We start from the raw sequence: 10487 nt of genomic DNA, 5'->3' as shown, positions 1-10487 counted from the left end.
CCGTTAATGCCAAGATAGATTGTGAGAAAGGAACTATCAATGTAAGTTTCAGGGATGTGTCTCATGAGTTTAATTTCTCAAAATTTCATAGACAACCTCGTGATAAAGAATTACCTAGTAAAGATGAAATAATTGGTCTTGCTTCTATTGCCGTGCCTCCTACTGATCATTTAGAACAATATATCTGCTAGACCATGAAAATGATATGTTCATGAATGAAAGAAAGGAAATAGACGAGATATTCTTTAAAAAATGCCTGTTTTGAAACACAATTTTCCTGTTGAGACTCTTGGAGATCCTCTACCACCCAAGAGTGATCCTTTGTTCGATCTCAAAAAATTACCTGATACTCTGAAATATGCTTATCTTGATGAAAAGAAGATATATCCTGTTATAATTACTGCTAACCTTTCAGAGCATGAAGGAAAGAGATTATTGAAAACTCTAAGGAAGCAACGTGATGCTATTGGATATACTCTTGATGATCTTAAGGGCATTAGTCCCACTCTATGTTAGTATAAAATTAATCTAGAACCTGATGCTAAACCAGTTGTTGATCACCAACGACGGTTAAATCCAAAGATGAAAGAAGTGGTAAGAAATGAAATATTAAAGCTTCTGGAAGCAGGTATAATTCATCTTATTTCCGATAGTAGATGGGTAGGTCTTGTTCATTGTGCCCCTAAGAAGGGAGGTATTACTATTGTTCCTAATGATAAAAATGAATTGATTCCACAAAGAATTATTACAGGTTATAGAATGGTAATTTATTTTAGAAAATTAAACAAAGCCACTAGGAAATATCATTATCCTCCACCTTTTATTGATCAAATGCTAGAAAGATTATAAAAAAAATACACACTTTTGCTTTCTAGATGGTTACTCTGGTTTTCCTCAAATACCTGTGTCACAAGAGGATCAAGAAAAAACTACTTTTAATTACATGCCCTTTTGGTACTTTTCTTATAGACGTATGCCTTTTGGTTTGTGCAATACATTTGCTACCTTTCAAAGATGTATGACTACTATATTCTCTGACTTTTGTGAAAAGATTATTGAGGTTTTCATGGATGTTTTTTCCGTTTATGGAACTTATTTTGATGATTGCTTAAGCAACATTGATCGAGTTTTGCAGAGATGTGAAGAAACTAATCTTGTCTTGAATTGGGAGAAGTGTCACTTTATGGTTAATGAAGGTATTGTCTTGGGGCATAAAATCTCTGAAAGAGGTCTTGAAGTTGATATAGCTAAAGTAGATGCTATTGAAAAGATGCCGTGTCCTAAAGATATCAAATGTATAAGGAGTTTCCTTGGTCATGCTGGTTTCTATAGGAGATTTATTAAAGACTTATCTAAAATTTCTAGGCCTCTCACTAATCTTTTGCAAAAAAGATGTTCCATTTGTTTTTGATGATAATTGTTCAGAAGCCTTTGGAATACTTAAGAAAACCTTAATTTCTGCACCTATTGTTCAACCACCTGATTGGAACCTACCCTTTGAAATTATGTGTGATGCTAGTGATTATGCTATTGGTGCTGTTTTGGGACAAAGAGTTGATAAGAAATTAAATGTCATCCATTATGCTAGTAAAACTCTAGACAGTGCTCAAAGAAATTATGCTACCACTGAAAAAGAATTTTTAGCAGTTGTGTTTGCTTGTGATAAATTCAGATATTACATTGTTGATTCTAAAGTAATTGTTCACACCGATCATGCTGCTATTAAATACCTTACAGAAAAGAAAGATGCTAAACGTAGACTTACTGGATGGGTTCTCTTGCTACAAGAATTTGAATTACATATTACTGATAGGAAAGGGGTTGAGAACCCCATAGCAGACAACTTGTCTAGGTTAGAAAAAATTTTCTTGATGACCCACTACCTATTGATGATGGCTTTCCGGATGAACAACTGTCGGTGTCAAAACTGGCGGATCTCGGGTAGGGGGTCCCGAACTGTGCGTCTAGGTGGATGGTAACAGGAGGCAGGGGACACAATGTTTTACCCAGGTTTGGGCCCTCTTGATCGAGGTAAAACCCTACGTCCTGCTTGATTAATATTGATGATATGGGTAGTACAAGAGTAGATCTACCATGAGATCAAGGAGGCTAAACCCTAGAAGCTAGCCTAGGGTATGATTGTTGTTCGTCCTACTGACTAAAACCCTCCGGTTTATATAGACATCGGAGAGGGCTAGGGTTACACAGAGTCGGTTACAATGGTAGGAGATCTATATATCCATATCGCCAATCTTGCCTTCCACGCCAAGAAAAGTCCCTTCCGGACACGGGACGAAGTCTTCAATCTTGTATCTTCATAGTCCAAGAGTCCGGCCGAAGGTATAGTCCGGCTATCCGGACACCCCCTAATCCAGGACTCCCTCAGTAGCCCCTGAACCAGGCTTCAATGACGACGAGTCCGGCGCGCAGATTGTCTTCGGCATTGCAAGGCGGGTTCCTCCTCCAAGTACTTCATAGAAGATTTTGAACACAAAGGTAGTGTCCGGCTCGGCAAAATAAGTTTCCACATATTTCCATAGAGAGAATAATATTTACACAAATCTAATCTGCTGACGTATTCCGTAGCGTGACATCACACCACGACCAAGTCTTTATTCGAATCGTTTTACTGTCCCACCTCAGCGTGTTTAGCGAGGCGGTTTCCTTGGCACGTCTTGTCAAAGCAGAGATCGTGTCCCCTTATTCCGGGATTCTCATCAATACGGGCGTGGGTAACCCAACCGTACCCGTTGGTATGTTTTCTCGATCAAAGGCGTGTCCCAAACGGTCACGGGGAGGGCCCTTGGTATTCAACCTCTTATAAAGAGACCAAGGCCTTACTCCTTTCTTTCAATCTCAAACGAGTTCGCCCTTCACCTCGAGTTCCAACACACAAGGCTCCAGATTTCAGGCGCTTCAGACCTTCGACAATGTCCGGTTTCGACCTTTGGGGCCGATGGATTCCCTCCTTCGTCATGGAGGAGGACGTGCTGAAGTTGAGAGAGGCCAGGTTCTTGACCGGCGAAATCTCGCATAGGCTGCCTGCTCAAGGGCAGGTCATTCCCACTCCCAAGCCTGGTGAGAGTGGTGTTCATGTCTCACTTCCTTCGGGGGCTAGGCTTCCCGACGGATCCCTTCGTGAGGGTGCTCATGTTTTATTATGGGCTGGAATTTCACGACTTAGCTCCGGAGTCCATCCTCCATATTTCCTCATTCATCGTCGTGTGTGAAGCCTTACTCCGTATTACTCCTCACTTCGGACTATTGCTCAAGACCTTCAAAGTAGAGCCGAAGATGATCGAGGGACAGCACACGGAGTGCAGAGGTGCTTTTATAAGCAAGAATGCTGGTTCTCCATGGCCCGAGGGCTCTTTTCAAGGGGAGTCCAGCTTATGGGAACGAGAGTGGTTTTATATCACAGCTCCCAGGAGCACCAAGTGGGTGGCGCTGCCTGCTTTCCGCTCGGGTCCCCCGCCACGACTGGCGTCATGGGTCAATAAGGGGCTGGACTGGGGGTCGGCAAAGGATGTGCCCCTGTTGCAGGGCCGCATCCGAGATCTCCTAGAAAGAGACATCAGTCTGGTCGTGGTGACGCAGGTTATGTTAATTCGCCGAGTTCTGCCCTGCAAACGTCGCCCCCTCCGCCTGTGGGAGTTCAACCCAGAGGGACCACGAGTTCTCCAACATTTTCTTGGCATGACACCTGTGGAGATGTACAAATTGTTCTTCGAACCACAAGTAGTGTGTCCGGATTATACGGAGGACGCAGGTCTGAGCTGCAATCGTCCGGATACTCAAGTAAGTAGCCTTGTGCCCCAACTCGCTATCTGTATATTTATCATAAAATCGCCCCTAAAAGAGCTATCCTTTAAACAGGAGTGGATAGCGAAAGCAAAGCTAATCAGGTGTCCGCCCCCTCCCCGAGACCACGCCGGGTCCTGTGCTAGTCAGGATGTTGGAGGTTGTGCCTTCAAAGGAAAGCGAGGGAGGGGACAAGGAAGCTACAGCATCCTTGAAGGAGGTTGTCCGGAAGGGAGGAATCGAAAATTCCTCTCCTCAGGGGAAGAAGAGGACCGCCTCTAAAGACCCGGAGACCATGGCCTCAAAGCGGGGGAAGAAATCTTCGCCAGAGGGTCCTGTGCTGGGGGATACTTCGGCCGAATTATGCCCTCAAGGGGATTGGCCCTCCACCGAGCCGTAAGTAGAGAGGAGTTTTCTTTTTAAGAAACGAGAGAAATCCTTGCTTTATATCTAAGAAAAGTAATCGAAAATTTACCTTGTAGCTCGGACCTTAGCCCTTCTCAGCAGAGCTTGTCTTCGGGGGATCTTCTTCCGGAGATGATGGAGAGCGGAACGCCTCCCCCTGCCGTACCGCCTTGCGAGGCGGGTGACCCTGAGGTATCGTCACGGAGGGTTTCTCCGAATCCGGCAGGGCCGGAAGGTAGTCATATGGCCCCCCAAAGCCCTCCGCGTCCGGCCTTCGAAAAGGGACATCGGATGAGTCCAGCGCCGTCTGGTGCGCGGTCAGAGGAGATGAAGGATCTGCTAGGGCGAGCATCTATCTCAGAGGAGCACCGTGCATTGATGGGTACGGTGATTGAGAGGATTTCATCTGCGGAGAGCGGATTGCACGAGGCCGTCAGGAGTTTACTGACAGGTTTTGAGGTATGCGAAATAATGTACCCTTTTTGGACAGTTGCGCATAAATAAGATGCGCCTTGTGTAGATAGTAGCCCCTGAGACTCTGTGCGTTGTCAAAAGTGACGACGCGCAGAGGATCATAATCCCAGGTCTAACATGTCGCCTTCATACGTAGGTGGCAAAGTGTCCGGTGGCCAGCCGGACTAATGAAGTTACCGAGCTAAAGCGGCAACTTGACGTGGCAGATGCCGACATCGCGCTTGACAACAAGCGGCTTGACGAGGCACAAGGTATGTAATTCCTCCGGCGGCACCTGGTAAGAGGAGCTTTATGCTAGTATCTTACAATGTGTGCGCTTGATGCAGATGGTGCTGCTGCCATGGAGAATCTTCAGGCGGAACTTGCCCGAGCCAAGGAGCAAGCCAGGAAAAGTGATGCGGCTGCCTTAAAGGCAATTGAAGAGCTGAAAGCCAAACAGGCTGCTCACTGCTGAAGCAAGAAGGAAATGGCCGAGATGGCCGTGAAGCTGAAGAACGCTGCTCACCGTTGCAAGCTTCTTGAAAAAGAAGATCAGGCGGAACAGACGGACCTGGATAAGGCCGTTGCCGATGCCAAGGATGCTCGCTCTGCGATGAGAGCTATGAAGGAGGAGCTGCGTCAGGCCGGAGAGATCGCGGCTGGAAAGCCCTTTATGCTACGGAGGAAGTTCTGTGATCCTAAACATGCTCTGTTAGACCGGATGTGGAGTACGGCGGACACCTATCTGGATTTGGCAGCGAGTGCCGCAGATGTGGCCGAACACTTCCGAGATCAAGAAGATCGCGAAGTGGAAAAGCTCTTTTGGTCGCAGTTCCACAATCCGGAGTGTACACTGTCATTAGCCGATCGTTTGGCCGAATGGGCCGAGCTAAATAGGTTGTCCGGACTCGCCATGAAGTATGTCATGAGTCATATGTGGCCAGAGAGGCCAGAGCCGAAAAGTTATTTCAACTTAGTGCAGCAGTTCCTTGGTGCGGCGCCGCATATCAATGCGATGAAGAGGTCAGCGTGCATAGAGGGTGCGCGGATGGCTCTTGCCCGTGTGAAGACATACTGGGCGGAAATGGAGGCCACCGCTGTTGCATCCCCAGACTCGGATGGAAGCAGAGTACCTGCCGAGCACTATTTTTAGGAAGTTCTGCAAGGCGCTCGTTTAATAGAGACGCAATGCTCGAAGGATACTATATTCGAATAGCATATATTATTGTAAAACAATATTTTGATAAATTGTAGAAGATTTTTATACTTGTGCCTGCAAGTATTATAATACCTCCTGTGCGGCCGTTTAACATATATGTATATATAATCTGAAAGATGGCAGTCGTCGGCTTCAGCGCCCACGCACATAATGCGGGGGTGTTCGCAGGAGGCACATTTTCACACTTGATCCAACGTCTTGGTCCTACAAAGGAGGTGATAGCGCAGCGAATTAGGCAATCGGACTATGATGCTTTATCACTTTCACTTAGCCATAGGAGTTTGACAGTGAGGCTACTTATATAGCCCCTAGTGGCGCCTACACTCGCCCGAACTCAGGGCGCGTATGTGCCTGGCCGGGAAGAGGCCCTTCGTTAATGTGGAGGAATCCTAAAGATTCTGGTAAGTAATCGAGTGGTTGACCAGTCTCATGCTATATCATGACAGTCAGTTTTCGGCTTTCTCTACTGAGGTGCTCGCCTAGCCGTACCGGGGCACAATCGCAGTAGTTCTCCTGTTGCCGCCTTAGCCGATAGAGCGGAATGTAAGGTAGCAAAACACAAGAGCCGGGCAAACCTAACATTTGACCAAAGACATGATTCGGAGCTGATGCATATAAGGCCAAACTCATGACGCCGAACACTCCCTAAGGTATTCGGTCTTTATGATGGCGGGCGGGATAACGCCCTTAGTAATAAGCCCCTAGTGTCCAGGTACGCGCAAAACTCTGACATGGCCACATGCCAAAATGCCAGCCTCCTCCTTGGTTATACCAAGAAACCAGGGGATGTGTATAAACAAGAGACATTAAAAAAGGTTTACGCAGGGTCTTAATCTGAAAAGAATCCTTGGAACGGGTCCCTGCTGCACGTCTGCGCCTGTGTCTCCGTTGTGCCGTATCCTGGACGGGCGTAGCACAGTGTTCATCTGTAAAAGAGAGGAACTTAGTTTAGGAAAGATCGTGCCGAACATGAGTCATACTAAATAAACGAAGTATAAATCGAAATGGGTAAAATTGAGATTTATTGTCTCTTGTTTTATATGCGCGGAGCCCCTAGTACAGGGGTATACGGCTATTAAGCCTTTATCAATTGTATGTTTATGCCGGACTCGTCTAGCCGTGTCCGTGGTCTTGACGACCTGTTTAGGTGCTTTGGCTGGTGAAGCCGCTTTATTTTGGGGCTGTCAAGGCAGCCACACTGTCTTCCGCGCGGGGGGAACACTCAATGTTTTCCCTTTAATGAGATGATGCCTCGTGGACCGGGCATCTTAAGCGTAAGAGATGCATAATGCGGTATTGCGTTAAAGCGGGTGAAAGCTTTGCGTCCCAGCAGTGCTTGATAGCTACTCGAGAATGGGGCGATGTGGAAAGTTAGCTGTTCGCGACGGAAGTTATCGGGGGAGCCGAACATAACTTCTAGCCGGAGAGAACCCATGCAGCGGGCATCCGGGCCTGGCATTACCCCTTGAAAGGAGGTTTTGCTATGGCGAATTTTTGTTGGGTCTATCCCCATGTTGCGGATTGTGTCCTGGTATAACAGGTTTAGACCACTGCCGCCGTCCATCAGGACATTTGTAAGGTGGAGTCCGCCGATTAGTGGATCTAATACCAAGGCAGTCCAGCCTGCGTTCCGGATACTTCTAGAGTAATCCCGATGGTCGAAGGTAATCGGTTTTAACAACCATTGGCGAGACTCCTTTGGGATAGGCCGTATGGCGCGTATCTCTGTTGGTGCCATTCTGTTCGTCACGTGAAGTAAGTTTACTGTTTTGACTTCTTGTGGGAAATCCTTCTATTTCCTGGTGCTCTGCTTGTGGGGTTCGTCGTCGTCCTCAGTTGGTGTATCGATCCCCTTGTGTTCGGCGTTGAGTTTGCCGGCTTGCTTGAAAACCCAACAATCTCTGTGGGTATGGTTCACAGGCTTCCCGGGAGTACTATGTATTTGACATATCTTGTCCAAGATTTTGTTTAAGTTGGATAGCTCGTCCCTGTTATCCTTGAGGGGCGGCTTTCTCTGATTCTGCCGCGAGCTTTTGAATACGGCGTTGACCGCCGTGCTCTTTGGGCTGTTTCCCTTATTCCGGCGCTGGTCCTTGCTGCGTCGGGGTTTTCCGTTTCCATCCCTAACTTCGGATGTACTTGGGTCGCTAGTGCTACATCTTGCCAACCAGCTGTCCTCTCCTGCGCAAAAGCGGGTCATGAGGCTTGTTAATGCGGCCATTGTTCTTGGCTTTTCTTGGCCGAGGTGTTTGGCGATCCATTCATCTCGAACGTTATTCTTAAAAGCTGCTAGGGCTTCGGAGTCCGGACAGTCGACTATCTGATTCTTTTTAGTAAGAAATCTATTCCAGAATTTCCGGGCTGACTCTCCGGGCTGTTGAGTTATGTGACTGAGATCGTCTGCATCCGGAGGGCGGACATAGGTCCCTTGAAAATTTGCCCGGAAAGCATCCTCAAGCTCTTCCCAACTTCCAATGGTGTTTTCGGGAAGGCTTTTGAGCCAATGCCGGGCTGGCCCCTTTAAGCTTGAGGGGTAAGTATTTTATGGCGTGGAGGTCATCTCCTCTGGCCATGTGTATGTGGAGGATATAATCCTCGATCTAGACCCCAGGGTCTGTTGTTCCGTCGTACGCCTCTATGTTTACGGGCTTGAATCCCGCTGGAAATTCATGGTCCAGCACCTCATCGGTGAAACATAGGGGGTGTGCGGCACCCCTGTATTTGGGTGTGCCGTGATGTTCGGATATTTGTTGTGTTGCATTGCTTACTAGAGTTTGCTTTCTTGGCCCATAGATAGATCTGGCTGGGCCATCTTTTTGACGCGGATCCTTTGGTGGATCGCGTACCGGCTTGTGTGCGTCGCCGCTTGCCGCTCCATGCTGGCCATGCGGTCGTCTATCCGACCGAGTGGCTTTCCTATTTTTTGACTGCGGGGGCTCTAAGGCTTCCTTGTCAAATTCAAGCAGTAGCTTTCTCTTTGGATAGCTTTTTGTGCGGTGACTGCCACCATATTTGTCTGTGGTGTTGCGTACTTTGCTCCATCTGATTCTGAGTGCATCTTCCGCAGTTTTGAGCTTTCGCTTATGCTTTTTCAGGCTACACGCAGTGGCGACGAGTCCTTCATGGAGGTTCTTCTGCTCCATGAGCCTATCCGGCGTAAGGTCGTCCGGACTGTTGTTTTCGCCGGGGACGGGGTGTTCGGTTTGTTTATCCAAGCTGCCCTATTCGGACGGCTGCTCGAAGGCATGTTCGTCGTCCGCCGGCTCGTCCTGCTCTATGGCTGGGTCTATATGGCTGCTGTCTCTGTTGAGGCGGGGCTTGGAGCGGCGCTTACGTCGCTGCTTTGATTGCTTTTCGAGTGAACGATCCCTCGTTGCATCCCTGTGTTCCTCGTCATCGCTTCCTTTGGGTGTGTCCACCATGTATACATCATGAGATGAGGTGGCTGTCCAGTGCCTTATAGGCGTTGGTTCATGTTCATCTCCTACATCGTCGTCCATACCATAGATGTCTTCGGAGTCGAAGTCGAGCACGTCGTTTAAATTATCGATAGTGGCTACGAAGTGGGTGGTGGGTAGGCTTTGAATTTCTTCATCATCTGCATCCCAACCTTGTTGACCATAGTTCGGCCAGGGCTCTCCTGATAAAGAGAGAGACTTTAGTGAATTCAGAATATCACCGAAGGGCGAGTGCCGAAAGATGTCCGCGGCGGTGAACTCCATGATCGGCGCCCAATCGGGTTCGATCGGTAGGGGCGCGGAGGGCTCGGAGTCTGGAGAGGAGTCCAGCTCCTTGGAGTCACAGGCTGCACAGAGAATAGGGCTGGTGTTCGGCTCGATCGCCGTAGAGATTGCAGCCCCCGAGGCGGTGTCCAACCACCCATCCTCGATTGGCGCAGTTGGTTCTGAATTAAGTGTAACACCCCGGATATGATTTACCCAATATGTAATCCAACTCTTGCCGTTTCCGGCCTTAAGTTATTTTATTTTCTCGGGTTTGGGTTTTTGTCTCCATCTGTTCTTATCGTTGTCATGCATCTCATATCATGTCATCATGTGCATTGCATTTGCATACGTGTTCATCTCATGCATTCGAGCATTTTCCCCGTTGTCTGTTTTGCATTCCGGCACTTCATTCTCCTCCGGTGGTCATTTCTACCTTTCTTTCATGTGTGGGGATTAAACATTTCCGGATTGGATCGAGACTTGCCAAGCGGCCTTGGTTTACTACCGGTAGACCGCCTGTCAAGTTTCGTACCATTTGGACTTCGTTTGATGCTCCAACGGTTAACCGAGGGACCGAGAAGGCCTCGTGTGTGTTGAAGCCCAACACCCCTCCAATTTAGCCCAAAACCCACCAAAACCCTCTCCATCATCTAGAGCGTTCGATCACGATCGCGTGGCCGAAAACCGCACCTCATTTGGACACTCCTAGCTCCCTCTATGCCTATATATACACCACCCTCCCGAAATTCGCGGTTCCCCTCGTCCCTAACCCTAGATCCAGCTGCTCCGCACGGCCGGACACGTCCGCCGCCGCCCGCAGCCAACCGGGGCGCGCCACGTGGCAGCGGGCGCCCCACATCGCCGCCGATCCCGCGCGGGCCCGC

The sequence above is a fragment of the Triticum aestivum genome, chromosome 6A (assembly GCF_018294505.1).
Source record: "Triticum aestivum cultivar Chinese Spring chromosome 6A, IWGSC CS RefSeq v2.1, whole genome shotgun sequence".
In the NCBI taxonomy this organism is placed as follows: Eukaryota; Viridiplantae; Streptophyta; class Magnoliopsida; order Poales; family Poaceae; genus Triticum; species Triticum aestivum.
This window is presented reverse-complemented; position numbering follows the sequence as displayed.